We start from the raw sequence: 19,626 nt of genomic DNA, 5'->3' as shown, positions 1-19,626 counted from the left end.
TGTGCATCCAGATCTGCTCTTCTGTGGGGGCTACTCATAAAATCCACTATTTTGAGATATGCTCTTCATACCTGTTTGCTAGACCTGGAGCTAATGCACCAAGCTGGCAGACAGCCGCAAGCCATAATTCATGGGATCAGGAGTCACATGTGGCTCCCGAGCTACGTTGCAGTCATATTGCAGGGCTATACCTGTTATTCAATTGGAGAGATTCTAATGGCCCCATAGTGATGTGAGTGACTGTGTCACGTTCTTCTCTTCGCTACGATGCTGAAAATCTATATCTCATAGCTATCGGATAGATACTAACCCCAATATTCCTATCTGGACCCAGAGCCGCTCTGGCTACCATCTGTGCTGTGTGAATGAAAGCTCCGTGCCTGGGAAAGCACACATCTCCTTTTTATATTTGTTTTTCCAGAAAGACCTTTCCTGTTATATTACCTATACTCTGCAGGGAGTCCTCTTCTTCAAAAGGGGGCTTGAATGGCTAGCTCTTCTTATCTTAGTTTTAATTACTTTTTCTCCACTAGTTAGTTATAAAGAAAATGACAGCACTTCCACTACAAGAAATAGGTGTGAACAGGTGCTTACTAAGAGGAGCTACCTCCATGTACAATGAACAAACAAAGTAGCACTCTGTAACGCTGAGTATGTAAATATGAAGTATGAAATATGAATAGCATTACTGCTGTAGAATATAGAAATAAATGAGAAATCTTAGCGCATAAATTGGCCAATTCATGTGTACCTGACAGCCGCGATAAGGCGTTTCTCGATGTCAGGACCTAACAATGTGAATACTTCTCTAAGGGACATCCGTCTGCTTATGTGTGGGAAAGTAAGATCCTGATGCAATTAAAACCACCTGCGGCATGGGGGTGGAGTGCTCAGTCGAAGCTTAAATATAGTAACAAAGAAAATGACGGCACTTCCACTACAAGAAATAGGTGTGAACAGGTGCTTACTAAGAGGTGCTACCTCCATGTACAATGAACAAACAAAGTAGCACTCTGTAACTCTGAGTATGTAAATATGAAGTCTGAAATATGAATAGCATTACTGCTGTAGAAAATAGAAATGAGAAATTTTAGCGCATGTAAATATGAAGTATGAAATATGAATAGCATTACTGCTGTAGAATATTTCTTGTAGTGGAAGTGCCGTCATTTTCTTTGTTACTATATTTAAGCTTTGACTGAGCACTCCACCCCCATGCCGCAGGTGGTTTTAATTGCATCAGGATCTTACTTTCCCACACATAAGCAGACGGATGTCCCTTAGAGAGGTATTCACATTGTTAGATCCTGACATCGAGAAACGCCTTATCGCGGCTGTCGGGTACACATGAATTGGCCAATTTATGCGCTAAGATTTCTCATTTATTTCTATTTTCTACAGCAGTAATGCTATTCATATTTCATACTTCATATTTACATACTCAGCGTTACAGAGTGCTACTTTGTTTGTTCACTAGTTAGTTATAACTGGCTTCATCATATGTTCAGAGTGCCAGCTCTTTGTCCCTGATGTTCTGTGCGTGTGTGTGTGTGTGTGTGGGGGGGGAATGTCCCCTCCCCGGGGATGTTTTATGGATTTAAATTTTCCTCTGACAGTGTCACCTATGTGATGGATGGACACAGCAGTCTCGATGTCTCCTATGTGGTGTATATACAGCAGCCTCAGTGTCCCCTATATGATGTACACACACAGCAGCAGTATGTAATTTATACAGCAGTCTCAGTGTCTCCTATGTTTTATATATATATATATATATATATATATATATATATATATATATATATATATATATATATATATATATATATATATTACTGCAGATCTCCCACTGATTGAGTTCTATAAATGTAACGTCAGCAATGATTGATTTCCCACTGTGAGTAGATCTTCAGTGTAATATATGTGTTTTGTGTGACTTACTGCTGCGAGTTCTTTACAAAACTTATTGCAAAGACTCGCTTGCGCTCCAGACTGACGCAAATCTGGAAAAGCAATTACGAGAAGCAATATCATCCATACCAGCTAACATCACAGCCGCACAAAAGAGAAGCAGTTTGAGCCACAACATTGTGGGTGAGTTAATGAAACGTTTGACCAAATGTAGCAGGGTAATTTTCAAGTTGATCATTTTGTACAGCCCCCGAATGAGGGTAGAAATATCCAATTAGCCCTTGGCAGAGAGTTCCGCACCCGATATACGGAATAAAAATTAAAATGGTGGTTACTCTTTTTAATTGATCTTTCTCCTTAAATACTTTAGTAACTGGCTTTTATAATTCTAAATGTAAAGTTATTTTAGTGCATTGATTTCTAATGTGATTTTTTTTAATGGTAATATCTTTCAAATCAGGAGTTGTTTTTTTTTAATAATTGATGATTTTTTTCTTGTAATAGAGAACCAGAATATCACCTGCATTCATTTGCTGATCAGAAATGGAATTAAAACTGGATGTTTTCAAAGAAAGAGTATACTCCACTCTCTCTTTTTTAAATCAGATATTTTTTCTATTGAAAAATATTCTTTTTTTTGCTTGTATCAATAACCTAAAATAAAACAATAAAGAAAAATTACAGAATAGAAAAAATAATTGACAGTGATTATTATCATTTTGACGTTTAGAATAGTAAATATACTTTACCAATATATTCCCAAATTAAAAGAGACTCATTTAACAAGCCTTCACCTCAGGTTATTTAAGATACATTATTTAACACTCACCCCTTAAATGCTCCTATAGTTACAAAGTGTTAGGAATCGTAGTTCTATGCTCCCACGTGGGAATAGAGTAGGACTACTTCGGTCGCAGGCGCCACCATTGTCCTGATCCTGGAGGCAGAGCTACTACATGTGCATGGAGACTGTCCCAATCTTTTCAAGCATCGTGTTCTGTTGATGTAGGATGTGTGAGGATGCGGGACTTTGTGTCTGTCACTGATTTCCCCGGTTGCCAGGCAATGCAGGACGCTGCTTTGGCTGGTACTAAGCAATGGTGGAATTGTGTTCTTTCTGCTGTGCAGGCTAGCAGGGAGTGGCTGTCTGGAGATGTTTGGAAGGTATTCAACAACTGATCATTAGGCAGGCTATATAATCCTGCTCAGTGCCTTGCTGTTTATTGCAGTTCCTATGTGCTTGGTGGTGAGTGGTGCTAGCATTAGGTTTGCTATCTTTGTAGGGGTTTTCTCATATTTTCTCTTCTGGTTTCACTTCCTGAGCTTCTTACAGAGGTACTCATCTGGTTCTTGACTAGGTGACTAGGCACGAGCTGCGTCACAAGACAACAGCTTCCCGGAGACAGTGGGCCTGGAAGGGGCTCTGCCAAAGTCCCCCTTCCATTTACTGGGAGCTGGGTGAAGAATATTCCTGGCCCTCAAGGGTTCGCCTAGCTGGACAGCTTGCGCCAAGTAAGTCTGAGGCGGCGCCTTTGATGGTTTGGAGCCAGTCTCGCTGGCTCCCTCTGCAAAGCTCATAACAAAATAAATATATATACAGTACAGACCAAAAGTTTGGACACACCTTTTAATTTTATAGATTTTTCTGTATTTTCATGACTATGAAGATTGTACATTCACACTGAAGGCATCAAAACTATGAATTAACACATGTGGAATTATATGCTTAACAAAAAAGTGTGAAAAAACTGAAAATATGTCTTATATTCTAGGTTCTTCAAAGTAGCCACCTTTTGCTTTGATGACTGCTTTGCACACTCTTGGCATTCTCTTGATGAGCTTCAAGAGGTAGTCAGTGTGAACCAGCTTTCATCTATGAAGAGCACAGGGCGCCAGTGGCGACTTTGCCAATCCTGATGTTCTGTGGCAAATGCAAAGCGTCCTGCACACTGTTGGGCTGTGAGCACAACCCCCATCTGTGGACGTGGTGCCGTCATACCACCCTCATGCAGACACATGCACATTTGTGGCCTGCTGGAGGTCATTTTGCAGGGCTCTGGCTGTGCTCCTCCTGTTCCACCTTGCACAAAGGCGGAAGTAGCGGTCCTGCTGTTGGGTTGTTGCCCTCCTACGGCCCCCTCCACGTCTCCTGATGTACTGGCCTGTCTCCTAGTAGCGCCTCCAGCCTCTGGACATTTCGCTGACAGACACAGCAAACCTTCTTGCCACAGCTCGCATTGATGTGCCATCCTGGATGAGCTGCACTACCTGAGCAACTTCTGTGGGTTGTAGAGTCCGTCTCATGCTACCACGAGTGTGAAAGCACAACCTACATTCAAAAGTGACCAAAACATCAGCCAGAAAGCATTGGTACTAAGATGTGGTCTGTGGTCCCCACCTGCAGAACCACTCCTTTATTGAGTGTGTCTTGATAATTGCCAATAATTTCCATCTATTGTCTATTCCATTTGCATAACAGCATGTGAAATTGATTGTCAATCAGTGTTGCTTACTAAGTAGACAGTTTGATTTACTTGGAGTTATATTCTGTTGTTTAAGTGTTCCCTTTATTTTTTTGAGCAGTGTATATATATATATATATACTGTATATACCTTTTTAAAAAAAAGGGAAGAGAAAAAAAGATGGATCTGTCAGGCAGTTTACTGACCAGATGCAGAGTCTTCTGGGAATGTTCCAGGATTTGGCGGGCACCGTGAACCAGCACAGTCAGACCCTGGCTCAAGGAGCCCTCCGACACGGGCAAGTTCTAACCCCAGTCCTGCAGCGGGGGTCATTCCCATAGAACCTAAGGTGCCCCTTCATGATTTTTTGGGGGGAGATCGGAAACTATTCAATAATTTTAAGGAGGGGTGCAAATTATATTTCCAACTTTGCCCTGTTTCTTCCGGGAATGAAGGTACTTGGGTAGGTATTGGTATTTCCCTTCTTAGAGGGGATCCCCAGTCTTGGGCATTTTCATTAACCTCAAGCTCACCCATACTTTCTTCAGTGGAGGAGTATTTTAAGGCTATGGGGCAGATTTATGATGAACCTGACCGGGTGGCCTTAGCTGAATCCCATCTTAAGGCAATGTGTCAGCGGGACCTCACTGCGAAGGACTACTGCTCCCAGTTTCATAGGTGGGCCATAGAGACTGGGTGGAACGATACTGCTCTTCATAGTACTTTCCTGTCTGGGCTTAATGAAACATTAAAGATATGCTAGTGCACCACTCTTCTCCCTGCTCGTTGAAGGCCGCCATGACTTTAGCTATGCGACTTGAACAGAGAAGTTGGGAAAGATTGTCCCTAGGGCAGAGTTCATCCATACCCTTTGCTGGTCCTGAGGCTGAGGGAGAACCCATTCAGGTTTGTGGAGTTGGTACCTCCCAGCAGTCAAAGCAGAAAAGATGGCCTTGGTGACAGTGTCTTTTATGTGGTTCCTCGCGCCATCTGGTTTGTGAATGTCCACGTCTGGAGGCGGCGGGAAAACGACCGTGCCTAACTGGATTCGGGGATCCCCAGTTGGGCGCTCAGGTACCCCTAGCACAGAAATTACTTTTACCTATTGTTATCACATTTAGCAGTAAGAGTGTCGAGGTGTTATGCGCTTCACAGAGGGACCCAGCAAGACTGGCACCAAACCAGCAAAGCCACAGATGCACTTGGAGCAAGCTGCCCAGCTAGGCGAGCCATTGAGGGCCGGGAATACTCCACCCAGCTCCCAGTAAATGGAAGGGGGACTTTGGCAGAGCTGGCATCTGGTGACACGGCTGATGCCTAGTCGAGGACCAGGTGAGTACCTCTGCAAGAACCCCAGGAAGTTTAACAGAAAGAGAAAATGAGAAAACTCTGCTAAGGTAGCAAAACCTAATGCCAGCACCACTCACCACCAAGGACATAGGGAACTGCAATAAACAGCAAAGCACTGAGCAGGGAGCAGGATTATATAGCTCGCCTAATGATCAGGTGTTGATTACCTCCCAATCATCCCTACACAGCCACTCCCTGCTAGCGTCAGCAGCAGGCTAGACAAAATCCCATCATTGCTTATTGATAAGCAAAGCCGCGTTCTGTGTTGCTTGGCATTCGCTGAAGACAGCATCCCATCTTCCTCGAGCAGAGAAATCAGTGATGGACACGGCGTCCCGCGTCCTCACACATCCTACAACATCAGAACTCGACGCTCCACAAGATTGGGACAGTTTCCCTGCACGCGTGGTAACTCCGCCTTCGGGGTCAGGACAATGGCGGCCCTTGCGACTGCCACGATTCAGTCGTAACAGGAAGGTTATGCTTTTGTTGATTGCAGGGCTGAGAAGTTTTTTAAATGCTGCCGTGGCCAAGCAGTTGGAGGTTCCTCTCATCTCCTTGGATGCTTCTATAACATTATCTTCTCTTGATAATTCTCCCCTTGCCCAGAGTATTGGGTATCACACTGCTGAACCATTATCTATTACCACAGGATGTCTGCATAAGGTATAGGCATGCTTTTTTAGTTTACAGGATCTTCCTACTGCTGTGGTGTTAGGTCTCCCTTGGCTTCGCACTCATAACCCTATTATTGACTGGCAAAGGGGGGGATATTGTTAAGTGGTCCTACAACTGTCAATCTTTTTGTACTATCAAGCCTCCTAAGGTAGTAGGTTCCACCTCCCAGGTCCTGTGGTATGTGGCAGAGTTCGACACAGGTGTTCTCTGAAGAGGCCTCCCAGAAATTACCTCCACATAGAACTTATGACTGTTCCATCCAGCTCATTGAGTGGGCAAAGTTACCAAAGGGCAGAATTTTTAACCTGTCAGAACCCGGGAGGCAAGCCATGAGGGAATATATTCAGGAAAATTTAAAGAATGGTTTTAGCCGCCCTTCTAAATCCCCGGTTGGAGCAGGTTTCTTTTTTGTGGCCAAAAAAGATGGCTGTTTGAGACCGTGCATTGACTATTGTGAGCTCAGTCGCATAACTGTACATAATCAGTACCCTCTCCCACTCATCCCTGACCTATTTAACCAACTGGTGGGGGCAAGTTGGTTTTCTAAGCTGGATCTCTGGGGGGCTTACAATCTTGTCCGCATCACGAAGGGGGATGAGTGGAAAACGGCCTTCAATACCCCCGAGGGTCATTATGAGTATTTTGTCATGCCCTTTGGGCTCTGCAACGTTCCAGCTGTGTTTCAGACACTTGTAAATTATATTTTCCGCGATTTTTTGGGTATTTGTTTTATTGTTTACTTCGATGATATCCTCATCTTCTCCAGGGACCTGGCTGCGCATAGGGACCATGTGCGCACCGTCCTGAGAAGGTCGGAGGATCATTATCTTCAAAAAAGAGAAATGTGTTTTTGAAGTGCAGGAGTTGGGGTTCCTGGGACTCATTCTGTCCCCCACGGGGTTTCAGATGGACTCTGAAAAGGTGAGGGCGGTGTTGGAGTGGGCACAACTGGTTAACCTCACGGGATTGCAGCATTTTTTGGGGGTTTTCCAATTATTACTGGAGGTTTATTAAGGGTTTTTCCAAGGTGGTGAAACCCCTCATCAATCTCACCCATAAGGGGGCAGACATGTCTAATTGGAGTCTGTGGGGCCATTAAGGCCTTTAATACACTCCGGTCCAGCTTTGGTACAGCCTGATGTCAATAAGCCTTTTGTGGTGGAAGTGGATGCCCCTGAGGTAGGGGTGGGAGCTTTCCTCTCTCAGGATTCCACTAGTCTAACATATTTCAGGCCTTGTGCATTTCTTCCTTGGAAATTCTCTCCTCCAGAGCTCAGTTATGACATCGGCAATCGTGAACTTCTTGCCTTAAAGTTAGCTCTGGAGGAATGGAGGCGTCTCCTTGTGGGAGCCAAGCACCCATTTACGGTGCTTACTGACCATAAGAATCAAGTTTTTTTTAGAAAATGCCAAGAGACTGAACTCGAGACAAGCCCGATGGGCCTTGTTTTTTACCAGATTCAATATTTCGATCTCTTACCTCACTGGGACCAAGAATGTTCGGGCAGATGCTCTCTCTCGGAGTCTTTGTCCTAGTGAGTCTGAAATTAAGGAACCTGATTTCATTCTCCCTAGGGGAATTGTATCACCTCATGATAAATTATTAGTTCCGGTGCTGTTACGGTTGGGCATACTCAGAGAGTGTCATGACTTGGTCACAGAGGGCCACCCGGGCATTAAGGGGACTTGTCATCTATTGAGCAGAAAGTATTGGTGGCCATCCTTGGGTAAGGATGTTGAAGCTTATGTTAAGGTATGCGAGATCTGTGCCCGGAACAAGGTGCCTCACGTCGCCCTGTCAGAGAAAGTTCTCCCTTTGCTCATTCCTGTACGTCCTTGGTCCCACATAGCCATGGACTTCATTACAGATCGCCCTGACTACAAGGGTATGACTACAGTGGGGGTTATTGTGGACCGATTTTCAAAACAATGCCATTTGGTTCCTTTGGCTCAGTTGCCCAGTGTGCAAGACTTAGTAGATTTGCTCCTTGTTCAGGTGGTAAGATTACATGGGGATCCTATGAATATTGTCTCCGATCGTGGGTCCCAGTTTCTCTCCAGATTCTGGAGGGCTTTCTGTAAACGCCTCGGATCGGAACTCTAGACCCATACACACGCCACCTGAATACAGCGACCTGTTGGAAGTGCTTGCTTTTAGGACATGAATCTACCTAGCTTTTCTTGTCCTGTCCTATTTTGTAAAGGCATGTCCCATGGTTTGTTTTAAATTTTTTTTCTTCTTTTTAATCTTTGCCATGTGCACACGTTAAGTATTTGTTGGTGAGTTTTTTACCTCCGTATTTGTAAGCCAAAACCAGGAGTGGAACAATCAGAGGAAAAGTATAATAGAAACTCGTCACCACTTCTGTATTTATCACCCACTCCTGGTTTTGGCTTACAAATACTGAGGTAATAACTCACCAAATACTTAACATGTGAACATGACCTAAGGAAAGATCACATTCTAGTTTGTAAATATCTGTTTTAAGTGTCCAATTTATCAACCGTAAAATGTGCACCCCATGACTATACTTCATGCTGCTGCTGTATGTTCATTTCCAGCCATGAACCTATGTGTAACTATTTTACAAAGTAGCGTTCTAGGACTGCATAATTTATGTTGAATTTTTTTGTTGAGGAGGGAATTAGATTAAAAAAATATATATTTAAAAAAAAAAAAGTTGAATGTTTTTTTGCAAATGTTTTACTAGCTGCATTTAACAATCGTAGGTGCCACAAAAATACTGCTGGCTGTTGCCACAAATTACTTTCGTGTACCGACGTAGCAACCTAGTTTTTCAGGCATAAGCAATTTTTGTTAAGGATGCAATAATTTAAAACAAAAAATATCTATTCCCTCTTCCAAAAAAATGTGAAAAAATTCTACACAGTTACAGATGTTTTACTTTTTGCATACCTATTTTAATATTCCAGTTTGGCAACGCTACACCAAACAACTATATTGTGGTCTGTTGCACCATTTTAGGTGGTGTTCCTACCTCCTGGTATTTGATTTTATATGGCCCTTTCTGGCTAAGGGAAATTAATGTGCTTTGCCCCAAAATTTGCAAACAAATTATTATAGTAAATCGAGACATTTAACTGTGCAGGTCTATTTCGGCTCATCTGTTTAAATTGCCAAATTAGAGAAACATACATGCCACACTGTTATTATGGGTAGGCTGCTGTTCAGTTATCCTTTGTATCTGTCACATGACACCTACCAGTGCATTTAAAGTTGATTTCATATTTTCCTAGGTCGGCTAAATGTGGTGTAAGGGGCCTTTGGAGATCTCCTTGATCTTCATGGTGTTGTTTGGTTAGTGGTGCCTCTTGCTTAATCTCTTAACAACCGCAGATACGCATAAAGTGTGTCCGCTATAAAAATATTTTTTCTCTTTTGACATGATATAACATGTTAGAGGAGAGCGAAATAATGTCCCCAAGCCCCCCCTCAGTACTTCCGCCATCCCTGGGGCCCTCCTCCTCCATCCCTCCTCCTCTTCTTCATGAAAAAAAAAATGGCGGGCACACACTTAGTGCACCCGCCGAGATCTGCCGACTGGCATTTGGTAACAGCAGGAAATATTGGAATTTTCCTATTAGTTCCAGACTTTTGATCACTGTGATAGGTTCTATCACAGTGATCAAAAGCCCAATAATTAGTAAATGATCCCTGTGTCATCCCCTTAGTCAAATTATTATTTTTTTATTTTAGAACTTTTATTTCTTTCATTCTTTGCCGTTAGGGTTGGGCTTAGGGTTGTTTAAAAAGAAAAAAAAAGATGACGATATGATGACTAGTGTTGAGCGCAAACGCTCGCTACTCGAGTTTGCATCGGCTGCTCGGGTATGCACCGATTATCGTAAGTGTCCGAGTGACATGCACGAGTCCCCACGCCCGCATGTTTTGCGACTGTTAGACACCCAAAAAACATACGGTGATTGCCTGTCATACACGGGCAATCCCTGCATGTTTTTTTTTTTTTTGGGTGTTTAACAGCCGTGAAACTTGCAGTGCGGGGACTCGAGCACCCGCGATACTTGGTGCACACCCGAGCACCCGATGCAAACTCAAGTAGCGAGCACTTGCGCTCAACACTAATGACAACATATTCAATATGATGACCTAATGTTATCAAATTCTGTGTCGTACCTGTGGGTTCAAAATCCTCACTATACCCCTGAATAAAATCCTTGAGGGGTGTAGTTTCCAAAATGGGGTAATTTGTGGGGTGTTTCTGTTTAGGTGTCTTAGGGGCTCTCCAAACGTGACATGTTGCCCGCCATCTGTTTCAGCCAATTTATGTCCCAAAATTCAAATATTGCTCTTTCCGTTCCGAGCCCTGCCATTTGTGCAAACAGAACTTTATGACTACATGTGGGGTATAGCAGCGCTTGAAAGAAAGTGGGTAACAAACTGTGGGGTCCACTTTTTGGTGTTACCTCTTGCAAAAATGAAAAAATTGGGGCTAAAGCAACATTTTAGAGGTAAAATTATTATTGTTTTATTCCACTTAGCATTATTTCCTGCGTAGCAACTGAAGGGTTAAAAATTTCCCGACAACAGTTTTTAAGTATTTGAGGGGTGTGGTTTTTAAAATGGTATCACTTTGGCGAGTTTCCAATATATAGGCCCCTCAAAGGCCATTGAAATCTGAATAGGTCCCTAAAGAAACAGGTTTTGTATATTTATTGAAGAAATGAGAAATGCTGGTAAACTTTTAACCCTTCTAACACCCTAACGAAGTAAAATGATGCAGATGTAAAGTAGACATATGGGAAATGTTATTTATTAATTATTTTGTACAGCATGACTAACTGGTTTAAGGATATAAATATTGAATATTGATATTTTCACAAATAAACGCAAGTCATATCAAACAAATTTTACCACTACCATGAAGTACAATATGTCACGAAAAAAACAATCTCAGAATCACTGGAATTTGTTGAAGCGTTCCAGAGTTATTACCTCATAAAGTGACACTGGTCAGATTTAAAAAATTTGGCCTGTCACTAAGGGGTTAATGGTGTTGCAGCCTCTTTGGCCTTTCAGAAAAGGTGTGTATATACTGACAGACCATATGACACTTAGATTGTACACAGGTGGACCTACTGTCACTAAGCATGTGACTTAGGCCACAGCCCCACTATCAGTATTTGGTCAGTATTCGGTCAGTATTTTTTCTCAGGAGTGGGAGCCAAAACCAGGTGAGGAACAATCAGAGAAAAGGTATAATAGAAACAAGTCACCAATTCTGCATTTATCACCCACTCCTGGTTTTGGCTCCCACTCCTGAGAAAAAATACTGACCGAATACTGACCAAATACTGATAGTGGGGCCACAGCTTTATGAAGGTAATTGCTTGCACCAGAAATTTTTATGGACTTCACAGCAGAACGAGTGAATACATATGCACATGTCAATTTGTAGTTATTTGATACCATAAATTAAATTTATGCCATCTTTCTCACTTCACATCACCAACTTAGACTATTTAGCGCTGATGCATCAATCACACAAATCGGATTACAAAAATATTTACACACAGGTTGTAATGTAACAAAATAGGTAAAAAGCCAAGGGGGTGAATACTTTCGCAAGCCACTGTAAATGTCATGTACAACACCACCGCTTCCACTAATTTGTCTCGAACACCACTTGTTCGTAACACACGTGCCTCGAATTGCTGTAGCATAAAGGGGATTCTGCTGCCCACACTCACTCGTCCACTCAACAAGCTGAAAATGAGCAAAACACACCCCACAGCCAGTTCTCACATCCACACCATGATTTTTGCTGCCACCACTTGCGGTTTTGATAGACCAGCGAGACGCCTGCAGTGAGACACACATGCCACCTAGCTTTCCTGAGCACCTGAAAGGTACTCTTCTTGCATTCTGGCATATCATAGGGTAACGCAACCAAGCTATTGTCACCCTCCTCAGAGTTTGTGCGTACATTTAGAGCCGCAAAGAACAAACTTATTAGATTTTTTAATTACTATACACAGAGTACCGTGGTTAAAAGGTTACAAAATATGAAATAATAGAAAGACATAAATACGGGCAAAACAGTATAAACTAAAAGGATTAAATACAGATACGGCTTACGAATTGGATCTGTGAGTACCTGTGGAGGGAAATACAGACAGATCTGCAAAACTCATTGGTTCTCCTGGTGTCTAACCCTGACATTTGGTAGATGAGAGGTTTATAAAGGGGTCTACCAAACCCCTCACTCCTCCCTCTGCTGAGGTAAGAGGGGGACGGCTGATTAGATTAGATTCTAATCTAGTTTTAGGCCATTTTCTGCTGTCGGTCATATTTTCCCCCAGGAATCTTGTAGAGAAACAATATGGCTGTAATATTACCCAACATCCTTCAAGCATTCTATACATTGCACACATGAATATGATATATCCATAATTCAGGGAGATATTTTGTTCCTGTGGGTTGCCAGCTACTAAAACTTTTGCAACTTTACCCACAGATGTGATTATGCTTCCCGCTCATGGATATATGCATGAATTGTATCAACTCGGACTTTACAGATATGGCAAGGAAAATACTGCCATGTAAAGTCTCTGATATGGAGCTGTAATGTCTGCCTTAGTGCAGGTACTTTCACCTTGCATTGATTAGTGCTAGTGATGAGCGAGCATGCTCGTTTAACCCTTTAAATGAGCACTCTCAGGTGCTCGTTGAGTATTTTGGCATGCTCTGCATTTCTTTTACTGTCGCTGCGGCTGCAAGTGTCACGGCTGTTAGACAGCTGTGACACATGCATGGATTGCCTGACAAACAGACAATCCTTGCATGTGTCACAGATGTATGACAGATGTGACACAGCAGGCACGGCGATACTTTCATCGAGGCCGAGCACGCCGCAAATACTCGGTGAGCACCCGAGCGTACTCGCCGAAGGGATTAAGAATTCATACTCACTCAACACTAATTAGCACATCTTTGAGAATGCATAGTCAAAGTTTGCCGTTCCAACAACTGTCAGTTACTTGTTAATTACTCTGTATACACACTCCATGTCTGCTCTCCATCAGATAACCTGCTTCAATTACCTGTTCATAGCGAGGATGGGGAGATGGTGCAGGCAGTGATTCAATGCCCCCAGCCTTTGATCTGTATAACTCAATTTATGACAAATATTTATATTTTCCAATAAAACAAGTATGGGAAAAAGTCCAATCAGAACAACCCCTTTCCATATGCTTTTATATAGACACATATCCTTCCACTCGCCTAAAATACTGTGGTTGCATAAGTGCTAACACCCTCTTATAATTGGGGATGTAGTCATGTTCAGAATTAGCCAGTCACATTTAAACGGATGTTAAATAGTAGTCAGTACACAGCTGCATTCATTAACAGGGATGTCGATAAGGGGTTAAAGTGATTCTGATTAACCCCATTTAAAGTTTAGCTGTTCTAGTAGGATTTTCCTGACATTTTCCCAGTTGCATTGTACAGCAAAAGCCATGTACCGTAAACCGCTTACAACACAGCAAAGGGATCTCATTATTGAAAGTTGTTATTAGAAGGGCACAAAAAAAATTCCAAGGTATTAGATATACCATGGAACACTGAAGACAGTCATCAAGAAATGGCTTAAATTTAGCACAACAGTGACATTAACTAGGACTGGTAAAATTGATGAAAATAATTGATGAAGAAACAAGAAAATTAATTTGGCACGCTGCCGAGAGGCCTACAGCAACATTAAAGGAGCTTCAGGAATTTATGGCAAACACTGGTTGTGTATTGCATAAGACAACAATCTACTGTATTCTTCATATGGTGGCCTTATGTGAACATGCATTTACATTTTGCATGCATATCAATTTACGTTTCAGTTCACACTCCCAGGTTTTTTCTTTGTAGTTTAGTGTACTTTAGTGCATATAAGGGTGTGGCCGCCCTTTGTCTGAGCTGAAAGGTTCATTCTGCCTCTCAGGTCTATGCTTCTACTAGGGGTTCAGTCTCTCTGCCCTTATCCATATGTATGTCACTTGACAAATGGTAAGGTTTTAATATTAGAGTTAGGACTGTCCCATAAGGGTTACCGTGACGTGGTGGGATGGCTTTTACATTATTTTGATCAAAATTATGTTAACTGAATACCCTTTATTATTTATCATTATTTTTGCACTGTGCGATTTATCCATTTACTTCCAGTTATTTGGGTATTTTGCTTGTATTCTTCATATGTCTGGCCTGTGGGGTAGGGTGGTGAGACAGAACCCTCCCTATTTTATACACAGAAAAACATCCAAGCAATATGTGTTCTTAAAACCTACATCATATCTGCCAAAAGCATGTGGAAAAACATGTTATGGTCTATAGAGACCATGGTTGAACTTTTTGGCCATAATTCCAAAAGGTATGTTTGGCACAAAGACAACACTGAGCTTAACCAAAGGAACACCATACCCACAGTGAAGCATGGTGGAGGCAGCATTATGCTTTGGGGCTGTTTTTCAGCAACTAGAAATGGAGCTTTATTTCAGGTGGATGAAATTATGAACAGTTCTAAATATCAGTCAATTTTGCAACATCTTCAGCTTTTTAGCAGACGCTTGAAGATTAAGAGGAAATTCAACTTTCAGCACTACTCCAACCCTAAGCATACCTCCAAATCAACAAAAAAATGGCTTCACCAGAATAAGATCCAATTTTTTTTCAGCAGCTGGAACTAGGACTTTAGTCAAAATGAAGGGAATTCTGAATGGTTCCAAATATCAGTCAATTTTGCATCAAAACCTTCAGGCCTCTGCTAAAGAGCTGAAAATTAACCTCACCTTTCAGCACGACAGCGGCGCTAAACATACCTCCAAATCACACATGTCAAACTCTAGCCCACAGGGTGATTATATATATTACTCGACGCCTTTTAACTGTATCGGCATGCATGGGGCGCATTATACTATATGGAGGACTATGTGGGGTCCATTATAATGTATGGAGCACTATGCGGGGCTATTATTCTGTATCGAGGACTATGTGGGACCCATTATACTGTATGGAGGACTGTGGGGCGCGTTTATACTGTATGGAGAACTATATGGGGCCTATTACATTATAAATACTGTATGGAGGAGTATGTGGGGCCAGTTATTCTGTATGGAGGACTATGTGGAAACCTTTATACTGTATAGAAGGCATTGTGGGGCCCATTGTATTGTATGGAGGACTATGTGGGGCCCATATATTTTAATAAATATCAAGGTCGGCCCGCAACTTTATCCAAGTTTTTAATTTTGGCCCTCTGTGTATTTGAGTTTGGCATCCCTGCTCCAAATCAAAAAATGAATGGCTTTGCCAGAAGTGGATCAAAGTTTTTATATCCACTGTATATTGGCCATAGCAAAAAAATAAATAAATAAAGGGAGTCGGCATAAAACAGTTCCTACTCTAGCATAGGCATAATATGTACTACATTGCTGCATTTACATCTACTTTGATTATAGTGGCAGAGTCCTGTGTTCAAATTGCACCAAGAACAACATCTGTAAGAAGTTAGTATGTTCTCCACGTGTTTGTGTAGGTTTCCTCCCACACTCCAAAGACATACTGATATAGAATTTAGATTGTGAGCCTCAATGGGGATAGTGATGATGATGTGCGTAATTTTGTAAAATTTATGGCACTAAATATGTGAGTAAAATAAATCAAATTAATAGTGTGACTATTAGGCCACGTACACACGTTTAGTATTTGGTCAGTTTTTGTAAAAATCAGGAGTGGAACAATCCGAGGAAAAGTATAATAGAAACTCGTCACCACTTCTGTATTTATCACCCACTCCTGGTTTTGGCTTACAAATACTGATGTAAAAAAACTGACCAAATACTGAACGTGTGAATGTGGCCTTGGGCTATGTGCACACAGAGGCTTTTTGAGGCATTCAAAAAAAATCAGTTTTCTCTTAGAAACAGTTTCTGGAAACGCTCATTCTTTGTGAATTTTTGAAGGTTTTGATTTCTAAACGTTTTTGGATTTTTTTCCATTGGACAATGCCTAGTTTGGAGAGTTTTCTATCAGAAGTTGCTTCACAGCATGTATTTCTATTTTTTTTCCCCCACTAGGCATTTTCATAACCTGAAGGGGAAAAAATACTGATTATACAACCTATGAACTGCCATCTGATTTTACAATAGAAAAAAAGTACGTAGCGTTTTTCAAGCATTTTAAAGCAAGTTCTCAAGTCATTTTTGAGCTGGCTTGTGCCATAAAACTTCATGTGCGCATACTCTGAGATCAGGAGTGAACTGATAACATTCTATGTGAGATATTCTCTCCCTAGTGGACAGACCTCTTTACAAAAGCAACTCCTGCAAAGATGAGCTGAAATCCGTGCTGCTGGAACACACCACAATCTGCTGCTACCATTGGAGAAGGACTCTTTCACATCCAAAATGCACATTACACAGCACTTGTTGAACTCACACCTCTATAATTCTCTAAACAAGTGCACCAAGTAAGCGAGAGGGGGAGACTTGTGTGAAAGCACCATCTAGTGTCATAATGGAGTCTGTCATGTCTACAATCACCATTTACCTGCATATATAGTGGTAATCTGCAGGTAAATACCATTTAAATCCTGTTTAGCCGGCTTACTGGAGTAGCGGCTACAGGAAGAAAATGAAGGCCCCGAATTAACAAGACTAGAGATCTTCACTCCTGTCTTGATGAGGGAGGTGCTGGAGTCAGCGGCTCCTGATTCATTAAGAGGTGTACACCTTAAGAGCTCTTTCACACGTCCTGATATTTCCGGTACTGGAAAAAACAGTTACGGAGATATCCGTGTGCACCTGTGTGGTGCACATGTGCCTCATCAGGAGCACACGTACCGGCGCCTGGGAATCAGCGGTACAGTTAGTGCTGTTCCCGAGCGCCGGGTGCTGAACGCTGCCCTCATCATGGTTCCCTGCCTGCAATCAGCACCAGCAGGGGATAATGATTAGAGTAGTAGTGTCTGCTCCTGGTGTCTCCACCAGTAAAAATAAGAATGAAATAAAAAAATCCATATACTCACCTGTCCTAAGTGTCCCCCGCGGTAATTCATGCGACCACTCAGGCTGAGGAGCCGGGGAGAATGACTCCTGCAGTGACCGAGCCCCGGAGCTGCGCTCAGTGAGTGACTGGACACCCCTCGCTGAGCACAGCGCCGAGGCCCGCTTGCTGCAGGAGTCATTCTCCCCGGCATGAGCGGTTGCATGGATTACAGCAGGTGAGTATATGGATTTATTTTTTTTTTTAATTCCTATTTTTACAGGTGGACACTGCGGGAGCAGAATACTACTCTCAACATTGTCCCCTGCTGGTGCTGATCGCAGCACCAGCAGGGCAATATGATGAGGGCAGCGTTCAGCACCGGGCGCTTGGGAACAGCACTAACTGTACCCTGATTCCCAAGCGCCACTACGTGTCACACGGATGGCATCTGTGTGGGGTACGTGTTTACACGGACCCATTGACTTGAATGGGTCCGTGTGATCCGTTCTACTGGCCAAAAAAGACATGTCTACGTGTGTATGTGTCTCCGGTACGTGTGGAAACTGTCACCACACGTACCAGACACAATGACGTGCGAAAGAGGCCTAATGAATTAGGAACATCTGATAAGTGACATGCACCTCGCTACGAATCTTACTCCAGTCAGCGACTGGAGTAAGATTTCTGGCATAAGGCACGCAGCAGCTAATCATGAATTAGATAAGCTATGTCATCTCCAGTTATGGCAAAGCTGAGGGAAACTGGCATGTAAATGCGAAATTGCAGCTTCACAATACGTAAAAAATCATGTGACAGCTTTTATGAGAAGTGTATACTTGCAGCCAATTAGTTCTTGGAATTGAAAATTGGAACATTGCGAGAAGCAGGAAAAGAAGTTAGCTGGCACATAACCACAGTAGGTAAATCACATGAGTGGGCACACCATAACCACCTGAGCTGGTAAGCAGAGAGGAATCCTAATAGTGTCTGTATTTGAGTTGGTGCTAATCGATTTGCAGGACCCATTTCATCAGCTACACCATCTGTGGCACTGGATGGGAGGCCAGAAAACCGTCTCCTACCTCCCCGTTCCATGGCTCAATTTGGTTAGGTGCGATGCCATATGTGCGTCATGCTGCAATGATTACGTCACAACAGGTAGGCTAATGTAAAGAAGAGACGCGGTTGCTGGCAGCTAATAGGTGGTTCTCGGGCTCCTATTCAGTGGCCACAGACTACAGATGTGGCTGATGGATCGGGTCCTGCTGCTCCTATCCAGAGGCCACTGACTACTGATGTGGGCAATGAACCGGGTCCTGCTGCTCCTATTCAGAGGCCACAGACTACTGACGTGGGCAATGGACCGGGTCCTGCTGCTTCTATTCAGAGGCCACAGACTACTGACGTGGGCAATGAACCGGGTTCTGCTGCTCCTATTCAGAGGCCACAGACTACTGATGTGGCTGATGGACCAGGTCCTGCTGCTTCTATTCAGAGGCCACAGACTACTGACGTGGGCAATGGACCGGGTCCTGCTGCTTCTATTCAGAGGCCACAGACTACTGACGTGGCTGATGGACCAGGTCCTGCTGCTTCTATTCAGAGGCCACAGACTACTGACGTGGCTGATGGACCAGGTCCTGCTGCTTCTATTCAGAGGCCACAGACTACTGACGTGGGCAATGAACCCAGTCCCTATTGCTCCTATCCAGAGGCCACAGAATACTACCAAAGTTGGGGCCTGGCCCAGAAAACCCCTTTCAGTAAGTGATTTGTTACCAGCATCTTCAACAAGAAAACTAGTTTATATGGCATCAAAAATAACGCTAATGTGTGAGCGGCCTGGATAAGACGTCAGCGGTCAGGGACGTGCCAGTAATTTTTACACTACAACTTCTACCATCAGGTCAGAGCCCACTGGGAATTGCACTTTCCAAACAGCTGGGGCAGACCATGGCCCCCATGTGACATTTTGGGCTTTGTTCACCTGTGATTGCTAATGCCAATGTTCTGCTCCATCACAGGACAGCAATATGAATGGCAGGGCCGGGTGTCATGTGACGTTAGCCAGCGGTGCCCGATGGCCACAGTGAGGTCAGTCGGGTATAGCATGGCATCTAGCAGGTCAGCACAGCATGCTGCCATGTGTATCCAGTGACGGAGCCTCGGACTCCAGGTGTGAACACAGCCTTACAGATGACTGTGAA

Source organism: Phyllobates terribilis, unplaced genomic scaffold (genome assembly GCF_046119375.1).
Source record: "Phyllobates terribilis strain yellow unplaced genomic scaffold, ASM4611937v1 Scaffold_2__4_contigs__length_985480577, whole genome shotgun sequence".
In the NCBI taxonomy this organism is placed as follows: domain Eukaryota; kingdom Metazoa; phylum Chordata; class Amphibia; order Anura; family Dendrobatidae; genus Phyllobates; species Phyllobates terribilis.
The sequence above is the reverse complement of the archived record's forward strand: the minus strand, read 5'-3'. Positions refer to the sequence as shown.